The 14,562-nt window shown below is 41.8% G+C and overlaps 1 protein-coding gene and 1 long non-coding RNA gene across 4 annotated transcripts in view; one reads left to right on the top strand and one right to left on the bottom strand.

The window, feature by feature from the left end:
- The window catches only part of LOC144689822 (uncharacterized), a 102,940-nt gene extending 90,438 nt beyond the window's left edge, over positions 1-12,502 (top strand). For both annotated transcript variants that reach the window (XR_013578719.1, XR_013578718.1), the window contains 2 exons: positions 10,491-10,772; positions 12,347-12,502. This is a non-coding gene — a long non-coding RNA (uncharacterized LOC144689822). The remainder of the gene's footprint in view (positions 1-10,490; positions 10,773-12,346) is intronic.
- Positions 1-14,166, bottom strand: part of LOC144689820 (forkhead box protein N2-like) — a 67,754-nt gene extending 53,588 nt beyond the window's left edge. Inside the window, exons 1-2 of one of the 2 annotated variants that reach the window (XM_078557226.1) lie at positions 13,120-14,166; positions 10,237-10,317 (exon numbers count right to left, since the gene is read on the bottom strand). The gene's annotated coding sequence lies outside the window, so the exon portion shown is untranslated. The remainder of the gene's footprint in view (positions 1-10,236; positions 10,318-13,119) is intronic. The other variant, XM_078557225.1, reaches the window with a different exon arrangement.
- Between the last annotated feature and the right edge of the window lie 396 nt (positions 14,167-14,562).

Genomic DNA, 14,562 nt, shown 5'->3' with positions numbered 1-14,562 from the left:
CACTTAGGAGGCACAGCTGTCGGAATGATAAAAATCAATAACCTGCCAGAGGCCAGAATTTGTACAGCTAGGATATTGGAGGATTGTAGGGCTGGAGGAGGTAGCAGTAATAAGGAGGGATGGACAGGAAAAGCTCCATCCAGCATTCCAGCCTGTTGGTAAAACTGTGTGCTTCACCATATACACGCTCACAGACTAGCCGAAAACCAGGTAATCTCTTGGGAACGGCTGAAAAGTTAGATGGGATGATGGGGGCGGGGGGAAAGGGGGTTGAAATCTGGAAAATTTCTTAGGCATTCAAAGCTAGTCCAGGACACCACTCTGGTCCTGATTAATGTTACAGTGTCTACCTTTTGTATGAGGGGATTTCCATCCCACCTAGTAACCTGTTCCATGGATCCATTATTCTTGGAGAAAAGTATCGCCTCTTTATATCATATAATTTATATCATGCTATTCAACCATGAATAGAGAAGGTGATTGAGGGAGCATCTGGAATATTTGGTTTTGTTGGGACATTGAATAAAAAAAAAGAAATTATGTTAAATCTTTACAAATCTCTGGTTAGGCCTCAGCTAGTGTATTGTGCACAAATCTGGGTGCCACAGTTTAAGGAGGATGTCAAGGCCTTGGAGAGTGTACAGAGGAGGTTTACCAGGATGATACCAAGAATGAGGGAGTTCAGTTATGTGGAGAGATCGGAGAAGTGATCTGGAATGAACTGCCTGATAACAGCCCTCAAAAAATGAATTGGATAAATACTTGAGGGTTAAAAAAATTGCAAGGATATAAAGAAAGAGCAGGGAAGCGAGAGTGACTGGATTGCTCTTCCAAAGAGCCAGAGCAGGCTCGATACACTGAATAGCCACTTTCTGTGCTGCTCTGTTCTATGATGCTAAGCTGGGATTGTTTTCTTTACAGCAGAGAAGGTAATAGAGGTATTCAAAGCAAAAATAATTGGTAAAAGAACTGGAGAGGAAATGAGAAACTTCTTCACACAGGAAGTTAAGATTTGGAATGCACTACCTGAAAACGTGGTAGAATCAGATTCCGTAGGAATTTTTAAAAGGCAACTGGACAGGCATTTGAAGAGGTCTAATTTGCAGGTTTACGGGGGAAAAGGCCGAAGCATGGGATTTCATTGGACAGCTCTTTCTGAGATGTGCCGGAGCCATGACAAACCAAATGGTTTCTTTTCATGCTGTAGGTTTTTTTTTATCCATATATATTCATTCATGGGATGTGGGTGTTGCTGGCCAACATATATTGCCCATCTCTAATTGCCCTCGAGAAGGTGGTGGTGCACTGACTTCTTGAAATGCTGCATTCCATGGGGTGTAGGTACATCCACAGTGCTGGTAGGAAGAGAATTCCAGGATTTTGACCCAGCAACAATGAAGGAATGGCGATATAGTTCCAAGTCAGGATGGCGTGTGACTTGGAGGGGAACTTGCAGGTGATGGTATTCCCATGCATCTGCTGCCCTTGATCTTCTGGGTGGTAGAGGTTACAGGTTTGGAAGGTGCTGTCAAAGGAGCCTTGGTGAATTGCTGCAGTGAATCTTGTAGATGGTGCACACTGCTGCCATGGTGGTGGAGAGACTGAATGTTGAAGCTAGTGGATGGGGTGCTAATCAAGCGGTCTACTTTGTACTAGATGGTGTTGAGCTTCTTGAGTGTTGTTGGAGATGCACATCCAGCTAAATGGAGCGTATTCCATCACACTCCTGACATGTGCCTTGTAGATGGTGGACAGGCTTTGGGGAGTCAGGAGGTGAGCTACTCGCTGCAGAATTCCCAGCCTCTGACTTGCTTTTGTAGCCACAGTATTTATATGGCTGGTCCAGTTCAGTTTCTAGTCAATAGTAACCCCCAGGATGTTGGTAGTGGGGGATTCAGCAATGGTAATGCCATTGAATGTCAAGGGAGATGGTTGGACTATGTCTTATTGGAGATTGCCTGGCACTTATGTAGCGTGAATGTTATTAGCCCAAGCCTGAATATTGTCCAGATTTTGCTTCATAAGGACACAGACTGCTTCAGTATCTGAGGAGTCGTGAATGGTGCTGAACATTGTGCAATCATCCGCGAACATCCCCATTTCTGACCTTATGATGAAGGGAAGGTCACTGATGAAACAGCTGAAGATGTTTGGGCCTAGGATATTATCCTCAGGATTTGCTGCAGCGATATCCCGGGACTAACCATCTTCCTTTGTGCTAGGTATGACTCCAACCAGTGGAGAGTTTTCCTCGATTCCTATTGACTCCAATCTTGCTAGGGCTCCTTGATGCCATCGTCAGTCAAATGATACCTTGATGTCAAGGGAAGTCACTCTCACCTCACCTCTTGAATTCAGCTTTTTTGTTCATCTTCGGACTAAGGCTATAATGAGGTCAGGAGTTGAGTGACCCTGGCAGAACCCAAACTGAGTGTCACTGAGCAGGTTATTGCTGTAAGTGCCGCTTGATAGCACTGTCGACGACACTTTCTATCATCTTGCTGTATTTCTATACTCTCCTACCACGATCCTAAGCTCCCCTGAACTCCCCTTTGGATCACCCCACAGATACCCTCTGTGCCTCTCTCATTATTCTCCAAAGGGTCCATTGAGACTTGTCATTGTCTCCTAAAAGGCAGTAACTCCACCCTCCTCTTTTGCCAGCCATCCAGCCAACATACCTGCTGGTGGGTAATCTTGACAATCATTTTTCTGCCCAATTCATCCCACCCACAACTGCCTCTTCAGACAGCTGCTGGTAGATCAACAATCATCATTCACCCCCACCGCATTTACTGCCAGAAAGTCCACTCACCTCAGAACAAGGCCCTTTTTATCCATGGGCAATTATGGATGTTAGCATTGAAATTACGGTGTGACTGAAACTTACCTTGCCTCTGACTGAAACCTCCCCATGTAGCTATACTTTCCACCATCTGATGTATCCAAATCACTCTGTAGAGTGATTTGATCATCAAATCACACTGCGGTCTCTCTACCCCTAAAGAAGCTTTACCTTCTTCGAGTATGCCTTGTTTCACTCCTCCTGCCTCTTCTTTAAATCATTATTCTCTACTCCCCAACAGATCTTCAATTTTGCTCAGATATCCTGTTACTTTATCTCTCTCAGCCTATGTGCTGAATGGCTCCTGATTAAATTTCCACCTCAATACATTATGCTCTGTATCCTCTGATTTTACTGCCCTCCTATTTCCCCTAGCCCTGTCCTTCCACATAAATTCTCCTACCCATATTTATACTCATGCCCATGAACTTGACATCTCACTTGGTCTTCCTACCCCCATGATCTCAATCATTGACAGCCATCTCAGACCATTTCTTTGTGTCACTCACCACCCGCTTCCATATCCACTTCTTCCTGCTCCTGGTGCTTGAAACAACTTACAACTGCACTTTCAAACTCTAAAATGCTTTTGGCCTTCCAGTCACCATAATACTTCTGCAGTTATCCATCTGCTCACCACCCTTTCACACTACCCTTAATGCCATTTGCACACGGTAAAAATCTAACTGTCTCCCATTCTTGCCATTCGCCTAACAGAGTCCTTATTTTCACTTGCTCAAGTCTAGCTAATGTGAACTTGAGCATATTTGGTGCAGAACTGATTTAGCCATCCATCACCCAGATGGACTGGGTCTCATCCTCCTATGCCAAATCCACCTACTGTTCCTGAACCACCCTTAAAACCAAAGATAGCCCCTGGTTTCTTTTCTCCACTACCAACCTTTTCCTTAGATCCCTCTTCCTTGCCATATCAGTTCCAACAAGCTCATGACCTTTGTAACCAAGACTGAGATCATCCTTTCTACTATTTCTTCCCTGCCCATTGTCCATCAAGGCAAATCTCCTCCAAGCTCCTCCCTGCCTCAGACCTAATCCTTTGTTCTTGGGCTCCTATCTGCCTTCATTCCCTCTCCAAGATCATCTTTTCTAAGACCCACCTCCTGCTGCCTTGACCCCCATTTCTATCAAACTGCTGACTATCCAACTTTAATTCTTGGCCCCCATGATAGCTGACACTATAACTGACTCCCTCTTCTCACATACTGTCACTCTCCCCTAAAACTTTACTCTCAACATAGCTGTCCTTGCAAACTATCACCCAACTTTGCTTGGGCATGTGGTTGACTCCCAAATCTTGTTCACAACCCCATGTTTGAATCTCTCTAAACAGGCATTTGCCACTGTCACAGCACTGAAACAGCCCTAATCAAAGTCACAAATCACATCTCCTGTGGCTGCGATCATGTGTATTTTACCTCACCTATCCAGTTTACTAAAATCATTTCCCTCAATCCAAGGCAAAATTGTACACCCCAAATGGATCTATAATGTCACCAGGATAAGAAAACAGAATTTATTTCACGTAATGGAATGCACAGTAGAGGGTAATCTCCCTCCAACCTTCACTCACCGTATAAAAGCACCTTTTGATGTGCTGGAACCGCTGAACGAACATACATTATTTAAGGCCCATCCATAATGGCTATATAAAACAAGAGTCAAAATGGCAGGGGACAGGGAAGTTAATGTAGCTTTGCATATCGGCCCATGTTTTTAAAAAGGTTAGTTTTACTGAGTGGTTTGGGAGAGGCCACCAAGAAAGCTATTCCTTTCTACAATTGTGGAAAATATGATAATTATATGTGGTTCCTTAACGGGGAAACCAGATCTAACAAAAATAGCATGCACTGTTTTTAGCTGCCTCCTTAGTAGCAGATGCAGAAGCAAGGAATTGATGTGTGGACATCAGTCTCCTGTGAACTAAACCACAAACACTAAATGCTTAAAAAAAATCCCAGTGGCCCACTGTATATCCAGCCTCTCCTTGATAAACACAAAAACACCCCATACTCACTAATAAACTAATATATCAATCTTTATCTCCTAATAAGGAGCCAACATAAGACACCAGCTAAAAGGCCTCTTAATTCTGATAAAGTTTTCCGAAAGCTGTCATTAGAGTAAAAATTGACCCAGCCATTCACTGTCACCATAGATTATGCAGAACAGCTGGTTTAAGGAGCCTAATGAAGTCCTGCATTGTGAATGCCTCAGTAAACAGAGGGGATTAACGTAACAAAGCAGTCTCAAGGGTGGTAACAATTTTGTTCACTTTGGGCTCCAGAACATTACATACAATATCTCATATTTCTTAGATGAAATGACCTTTTTGAGTTTACAAAAACTGAAGCGCTCTTGTGGCTTAGTTGATAAATGCACTGTCTGGTGTAGTACTTAATGATACAGAATGGCAGACTCAGATTTAACAACTTGTATTTATATAGCCCCTTGAACATTGTAAAACTTCCTAAATCACCTCGTAGGAGTGTAATCTGGCAAAAATCAACACCAAGTCAAATAAGAAGACATTAATTGACAGCCTTAGCACTCTCGTCTCTGAGTCACAATGTTCCTGTTTCAGTTCCCACTCCAGGGTTTGAGTATAAAAATCATGGCTGACGTTCCAGTGCAATACTGAGGGAACATTGCATTGTTGGTGGAATCATCTTTCAGTTGAGATGTTAAATGGACACCCCACCTGCCTGCTTGGGTGGATATAAAACATTGCATGGCACTATTTTGAAGAAAAACAGGGAAATTATCCCTGGTGTTCTGGCCAATATCAAAAACAGATTTTCATATAGCTGTTTGTGGGAGTTTGATGTATGCATATTAGCTGCCACATTTCCAACATTACAGCAATGACCACACTTTGAAAAGTACTTAATTGGCTGTAAAACCTTTTGAGCCTTCTGGTGGTAGTGAAAAGCTCTATAAAAGTATTTTTTTTACTATTAGGCAGCCAACCAAAAGCTTGTTCAAAAGGTATGTTTTATGGCATGTCTTAAAGGAAGGGTGAGAGATGGAGAGGTTGAGGGATGAAATTCCAGAAGTGAGAGACAAGACAGCTGAAGGCACAGGTGCCAGAAATCTATCTCCAAACTATGCTCAACCAGCCAATCATAGCCCAGGTAGCAGAAAGCATGACAACCAGCAATTGCTTTCCAGGTTCAGGGAGGGAGAGAAACAGCTAACTGATTGTTATCCAGTGATTCCAACTGGAAGGTGTCCCTGCATGGATGTCAGGTTAGAGCAGGATTAGGCACAACCCTCCTTATCAAATAGCACAACAACACTAGAGCACACAGATAACGTATGGTGACTGTGTGAGAGACATCAGACTTGCCAGCATCCCTGTCCCAGAAAGTCAGCAGTTTAAGGAGAGGAGCCATAAAAGCAGGAGATACCTGGAGGAAGGGAGAAAATGAGAACAACAGGGCTTGGTATCACTTCAATCATTCTTCAATTCTGACATTTTGAAGCAACCAACACCAGGATAGATTAGTTGGTCTGAATGAACTGTAGATTTTATGTAATTCCTCTTTATCTTCAGCTTCCCCTTTCCTCCAACACACAGCTAAAGTTCGCCCAAAATGGAACTTGAATTCAAACCATAGAAAAAGAATGAATGACTAGTTTACACAAAACAAAGCTTTGAAGCTTTTGTGTGAACTGAATGTCCTTCTTATAATACTGAATGTGTGAGGGTATTGTTGCTGACAGTAGCAGACATGTTGGCTCTGTACTGAACTGGACAATAAAAATCTTTACTCCACTAGCTTCTCACTTACAAGTAAATTCCTCAGAACTCAGCTGCTTTAAAATAAAACTGAGAACCACCCCCCACCTTCACATCCTCCAAAATTTTCTCCCTTTACCATACTGCATCAGAGTTCTGCGAATCATGCTGAAGGGTTTGATTCCATGGGTGACAGGACCCTCTGCTGTCTCTCTGACTCAATTATTTTTGCTTCATAAGAACATTAGAAATAGGAGCAGGAGTAGGGTATATGGCCCATCAAGCCTGTGCCACTTAGTAAGATCATAGTTGAACTTACATTACCTCTGCTTTACTGCCCTGTTGATATATATCTTGATTCCCCTAGTGCCCAAAAACCTAGCGATTTTAGTCTTAAAACTCATCGAATGAGCTTCCACAGCCCTCCAGGGTAAAGAATTCCAAAAGTTCAGAATCCTCCGAGTGACGAAATATCTCCTCATCTCAGTCCGAAATGGTCAAACCCTTCTCCTAACTCAATGACCCCTAGTTCTAGACTCTCTAAGCAGGGAAGTAGCTGCTCAACATTTGCCTTGTTAAGCCTTTTAAGAATCTTATATGTTTCAATGAGATTACCCTCTCATTCTTCTAAACCCCATGGGGTCATTCTACTCTATCTCTCCTTATAGGACAGCCCTCTCATCCTAGGAATCAATCTAGTGGACTTTCATTGCACTCCCTTTAAGGCAAGTATGGCCTCCTTACCTAAGAAAGGATATAACAGTATATAATAGTCCAGGTGTGCTCGCATCAAAGCCTTACAAAATTGCAGCATGAGTCCTCTATTCTTATATTCTAACCCCCTTGCAATAAAGGCTAACATGCCATTTGCCTTCCTAATTACTTGCTGTATCTGCACGTATAGTTTCTGTGATTTGTGTGCAAGGACTCCCAACTCCCTCTGAATTCCAACATTTTGCAATCTCTCACCAGTTAAAAAAAAATGTGCTTTTCCATTCTTCCTATTAAAGTGGACAATTTCACACTTCCCTACATTGTACCCCATTCACTACCTTGCTCAATCACTTCACTGGTCTATATTCCTTTCCAGTCTCTTTCTGTCCTCCTCACAGTTTACATTCCTACCTCACTTTGTCCCATCAGCAAACAGATACATTACACTCAGTCCTCTCACCTAAGTCAATAATATAGATGGTAAATAGCTGAGGTCCAAGCACTGAATGAACCCTGTGACATGGCACGAGTTATACCCTGGCATTCTGAAATTGACCTTTTCATTTCTATCTCTTATTTCTGTTAAACAACAAATCCTCAATCCATGCTAATATATTACTCATAATCCCATGAGCCCTAATCTTGTGTAACAGCCTCTTGCATGGCACTTTATCAAATACCTTCAAAAATTTAACTATCCAGTGGTTCCCCCTTATCCATTCTGGAGAGATTTGTCAAGCACAACTTCCCTTTCATAAAACCATGCTGACTCTTCCTAATCACATTGTCATTTTCTAAGTGTGCTGTACCACATCATTAATAATAGATTCTAACATTCTCCCTGCTACTGCAGGCTAACTGACCTATAGTTCCCTGTATTCGCTCTTCCTCATTTCTCAAACAGAGGGATTATATTTGCTATCTTCCAAACCACAGAAACCCGTTCTAGAATCTAGGGAATTCTGAAAACCGATGCATCCACTTTTTCTGCAGTCTTCTGAATCCCTAGGGTGTCGGCTACCAGGTTCAGGAGATATGTTGGTTTTTAGTCTCATTAATTTCTTCATGATCAAGCCTGGACAGTAGGCAAGGCATTTGACTCAGGTCAGTACAACAGTTGAGCTTCACCTCATCCAGCATTCACATATGCTTACAGCAGCAGAATTCATTGAATGGTAACTAGGTAATACTTCACTTTCAGTACCCTGTTCAGTTTCAGATACAAAGATATAAGCAAAATATTCCAGTCCTGGAGGTATTGCAGAGCAGAACCACAAGGCTAAAATAAAAGCAAAATATTGCAGGTGCTGGAGATCAGAAATAAAAACAGAAGTACTGGAAGAACTCAGCATGTCTGGCACCATCTGTAGAGAAAGGAACAAAGTTAACGTTTAGACTCCAATGTGACTCTTCTTCATTGGATTCTAAACGTTAATTCTGTTTCTCTCTCCACAGATGCTGCCAGACCTGCTGAGTTCTTCCAGCACTTTTTGTTTTTTTTTCAGAATCGCAAGGCTGATTCCAAATGTCAAAGAATTGAGTTATGAGAGAAGATTGGAGAAACTGGGGCACTTTAACCCTCAAAAAGAAGTGAATGAAAGAGGTCTGCCTTATAAAAGTACACAACAACAACTTATATTTATATAGCAACTTTAAAATAATGAAACATCACAAGGAGCTTCACAGGAGTATTATAAAACAAAGTATGGCATCGAGCCACATAAGGAGATATTAGGTCAGATAACCAAAAGCTTGGTCAAAAAAGTAGGTTTTAAGAAGTGTCTTAAAAGAGAAAAGCAAGGTATGGCGGCAGAGAGGTGTAGGGAGGGAATTCTGGGGCTTGAGCCTAGGCAACTGACGGCACAGCCATGAATGATGGAGCAATTATAATTGGGAATGTACAAGAGGCCAGAGGAATGCAGATATCTCAGATACGAACATACATATGAACATATGAATTTGGAGCAGGAGTAGGACATTCAGCCTTCTCCACCGTTCAATAAGATCATGGCTGATCTGATTGTGGCCTCAACTCCACTTTCATTTCTATCCTCTGTACCTATTGACTCCCTTGTCAATCAAGAATCTATCAACTCAGCCTTAAAATTATTCAATGATCCTGCCTCCACCACTATCCGGGGAAGAGAGTTCCAAAGATTCACGACCCTCTGAGAGAACAAATTTCTTCTCATCTCCATCTTAAATGGGAGACCCCTTATTTTTAAGCTGTGTCGTCTAGTTCTAGACTCTCCCACAAGGGGAAACATCCTTTCAGCATCCACCCTGTCAAGTTCCCTCAGGATCTTATATGTTTCAATAAGATCACCTCTCATTCTTCTAAACTCTAATAGATTCAGCCCCAACCTGTCCAACTTTTCCTTATAGGATAACCCCTCATCTCAGGAATCAGTGGAGCGAACATTCTCTGAACTGCTTCTAACTCATTTATATCATTTCTCAAATAAGACCAAACTGTACATAGTACTCCAGATGTAGTCTCACCAATGTCCTGTACAACTGCAGCAAAACATCCCTACATTTATACTCCATTCCCCTTGCAATAAACAAAAGCATTTCATTTGCCTTCCTAATCACTTGCTGTACCTGCATACTGACTTTTTGTGATTCATATACCAGGATACCCAGGTGCCTCTGAACCTCAGATTTCTGCAGTCTTCCCCAATTAACTAATATACCATTTGTTTATATCTCGATATACTTGATATTTGTCTTGAAGTACTGGATAAAGGATAAGGAAAATGCTGGACTAGCTCACATCATTGATCCCAAAGAAGTGCCATCAATAGTGGACAACAAGTACATGTGCTTCTACCACTGTACACAATTACAGCAGGGGAGAGAGAAAATAGCTGCTGGGGGCAGAGCACAGCAATATCACACAATATATAACACATACCCAAGAGGACTGTATTCTGATCAGTTCAATAGAACATTACTTGCTCAATGTCAGCACAAGGTAGTCATTTCAATTCAAGGGCTGCAATATAAATAGGAAAAGACAGGATTCAGGTAGAATTTCAAAACTTTTCCAACAAATGTATTCTATTGAGAAAACAAGTTTAATCACCCGTAATAATGTTAACCATCATTACATTTACCAACAAACTAAGGAGTTTTTTTTTCTCAATTTTCTCCCTTTTTGTTCTGAAGGTACTGGCTCAATAGCCTACTGGAGATTGTAGTCATCGAGTATTTTGCCTGAGCCATACAAGAATTCAGACAGCAAGTGTCTGGGATGGGCAATAAAAACATTAGCCTAGCCAGCAACGCCCATGTCCTGTGAAAGAATTTTAAAAATCAATGGGCTACCTCACTACAAGGAACATCATGATCAAGCATAATCCATGCTGACCTCATCATCTATACTTTCCAATGGAAGTTTCTGGATAAGGATCAGAAGTATGAATCCTGGCTGATGTTTCTCCTTCACAGGTAGAGACCACTTGTAGTATTCCAATTACTGCCCTAAGTGACAACCGTTTCAAGTGCAGTCAAACCCTGCCCCTTCTAATTTGTATTGCTTTTATGGTAAGACTGTCACCCCTGGAGTATTAGTGAATGACTGCTAATAGCCACATTATATCATCACTGGCAGAAAGGCCTGACAGAATCTTGCCCTCCAGACCAAAATAATGGCGCACTCATGATGAAAATATGGCAGTGGATAGTTAATTCATAAAAGTTATTAACTTATAAAAGCCCTGAGGGTGGGAGGGGTTAGAGTATATTCTATTCAAATTATCAGTGTATAAAAAGCACTAGAATACCCAAAACAAAATAAAACCATGTGTTGTGTGAGAAGTCAATGACATATAAATGCATGAAAAGATATTTTTCTTCCATGATTATGCAAGTTGTGAAGTTCAATAAACACCACAGTATATACAAGACATTTACAGGAAGTTAATTCCATCCAAACCTCACCCTCCCCCATCATCAGACCAGTGATAAAAACACCCATTTTATCTCAGCAGGATTTGGAGTCAGCAGACTGTCACATTTGACAATATGTCACACCTTAGGGATCCCATTAGCAGTAAATTTGGTTGACAATCTCTGGAACCTGAGTGTTTACATTTGAAACAGCAGTATTTCAATATACTGAAGAGCAGTGAAAAAGTAAAATAAAAACAGGAAGTGCTGGAAAAACTCAGCAGGTCTGACAGCATCTGTAGAGAGGGAAACAGAGTTAACGTTTCCAGTCCAATATGACTCTTCTTTGGAAATTTGGAACTTTCTGGCAAGAGTCATATTGGACTCAAAATGTTAACTCTGCTTCTCTCACCACAGATGCTGCCCGACCTGCTGAATTTGTCGAGCACTTTTTGTTTTATTTCAGATCTCCAGTATCTGAGGTATTTTGCTTTTATTTTTGTGAGAATATGGAACTCCATACCACAGGGCCTGGATGAAGCGAACAGAATAGATGCATTTAAGAGGAAACATGACAAGCATTTGAGGGAGAAGGGGATAGAGGGTTACGATGATGGATTTAGGTGAGGAAAGATGGGAAGAGGCTCAAAAGGAACATGGGCTGGTTAGGCTGAATGGCATACTTCTGTGCAGTATATCCTATGTAAGCCTATGTGAATTAATACATGCAACATATTCCTGACCAATACTTTCCATAGGCTAAAGTCGTCCAAACTTCTTATCAAATCAACCAGCCATAGTAGGGGCAAACAGCTGGCTACTGCTCTCCAAGGGGAGGATCCAACTGAAATGTCTGCAAACGTATGGTTAAACAAGGACAAGATCGAGCTTGGCTGTGATGCTCCATCACTGCCTCCACCCACACTCACTGAATAGACTAACGCATTAAGTAAGGTTATTTGAATGACATGAATAGCATGAATTGTTGCCTTTAGGAGAGGAAAATATTTAAGGTTGAAAAATCCAGAATAAAGCCTTCAAAAACGGATTTAGCATCTAAACTTTCTCTGTATAATAATGATGATGATCGTCTAAGTACTACTTCACTAATAATCTTACTGAATTTCTTACAGAATGCTAATCGCATTATCCAGGATGCACAGCGTTTAAATAGTGCACTGGCAAGGACTCGTGGATTTGCAAAGTACTGAAGGAGTGAATTCGGTTCTTTGGGCCAATCTCCGCAGAAAATAAATCGTCTTGTATTTGATTAGCCAAGCTGCATGTGATTGTGGATCATTTATTTTGGTTGGAGATGGGAGATATACGGAGATGGCGCAGAGACGGTGTGATCCACCGCACTGCATTTTTAGGGGAGAAGGAAATCAGGCTAAGGGCTATTTCACTGAGGCCGGGCGGTGGCGCTTCCTGTCTCCTCATTCTGACCACGTGGATCTGTCAGTTTCCAGCGCTCTCTCGACAAGCTGTAACATCTCATTCAGGAAACTGACACGATCGAGAATCCATCTACTGGGCTTCCCATTCTCCGCCAGGCCGAGAATCCGGGGCCCCCATTAAACACCAACTGCTTTTAAAGCAAATAATCGGTAAACTCTTACTTTCGTTTTTGTTTCTAACCGAAAGCACTGCAGTTAACCCGCCAATTTAACTGACAAATCTCAAGTCCACCACCCCCCAAAAAAATTACCAATAAAAATAAAACGTTTGAAAATGAGGAAGTTAAACGCGCCACGACAAAACCCCAAAGCGGAAAATGCTACTCGACTCCCGAATCCAGCCAAATGTTATACGATTACGACTTCTCACGTAAAATCACGAGTATTAAAGTTTACAAAATATTTATCTTAAAATAAAAATAGTGGATCCCGGCATTATATAGCTTTACACCTATTCATCTTAAATATATGAAGGCGCAGTTTGTAGGAAAGGGAGTCGTCAAAAATCCACCCAGTGTACGTTTTAATCATAATTTATGTGTAAATAATAAAAGGCTTTTGATGTGATTAAAAAGTGCAAGCTCAGCCTCGCGTGCTTAGAACGTTCGGACACCGATTCCCGGGGAACGTTCTTTTCGAACGGGCAAAAAAAAAGATACAATTCGAAGCACGAGGGAACCCCAGTGGCTCTCATTATAGTCAGAAACCAAACTGCTCCTCGATCCCTCAATTAAAGAGACTCTCTTCCCATTTAAAATAATATATATTTATACTCACGATCTTCCGGCACGTAGCGCTGCAGTCTATGGAACTGCTACTTCTTTATTTATATATATATATATATATTGCTTTCTGAGTCTTGCGCTAGCAGCTGCTTCTCATCCGAACCAAGAAGCGAGAGAAACTCCAAAGAACGCCACGAAATCCCCTACTGTTGCCATGGTAACGTGCCGCCGCCTGGAACCCCTCCCCTGCCAGCAGCAGATGGCTCCGGACTCGCCGCTTTGTGTGTATGTGTTTGTGTGTGTCTGTGTCCCACAGTAAGGCAGTCCCTTCAGAGAGGAAGAGGACGCGGGGGTTGGAGCCACCTGGCCGTTTTGTCTTTGACCGACACAGTAATAAACTCTCAAGCATTGATCTTCGCTAATTTTTTTCCATAAAGTTTTTTTTTAAAAAGCGGGGGTGGTGGAAGTTGGGGGAGTGCAATCTGCGGAACTGCAGTTGGCAAAAAGCGTCAACCAATGGGATGGCTGGCCTCGGGGTTCCTTCACGTCATTTTGGCGGTAAGGTTTTTATGGAAATGATGATGGTGATGACGAGTGGTTGATTCAGAGAATGTAACGCGCTGAAAGGACTTTTTAAAGATACATTCTTCGGTATTTGGGCATATGCTGGCATTTTCAATTTACCAAGGAACCAGTATGCGTCATATATAATGGACTTTGCTACAGAGTTTAAGGTGCTTTGTTGATTAATTCGCTTAATATTAAAAATATCAAAACATGTATGTTTAAACTTTTTTGGTATTTTTAGACATCTCAAAAATTGAAAACGCATGAAACCAATGTTTCCTCCCACCAACATCTCTGTGTAAAAGGTTGCATGCAAGGATATATTTGAGAGATGGAAAAGGTCTGTGCAGCCAGGATAGCTGGTCTTGCTTGTGGGCATAATAAGCCTCTGAGTAGATTGAAAAAAATCATCTAATGTTGCTGTGAATAATGTTGGAAAGTGCAAACGTTTGTTGGTATCATACAACACATGAATTAGGAGCTGTAGGCCATTCGAGCCCCTTCATCCTGCTGTGCCATTCAATAAGATCACGGCTGATCTGATTTTGGCCTCAACTCCACATCCTGCCTACCCACGAGAACCTTTGACTCCCTTGTTAG

The sequence above is a fragment of the Cetorhinus maximus genome, chromosome 14 (genome assembly GCF_964194155.1).
Source record: "Cetorhinus maximus chromosome 14, sCetMax3.hap1.1, whole genome shotgun sequence".
NCBI lineage: Eukaryota > Metazoa > Chordata > Chondrichthyes > Lamniformes > Cetorhinidae > Cetorhinus > Cetorhinus maximus.
Note: the sequence above shows the minus strand (reverse complement) of the source record. Positions and strands in the feature narration are given on the sequence as shown.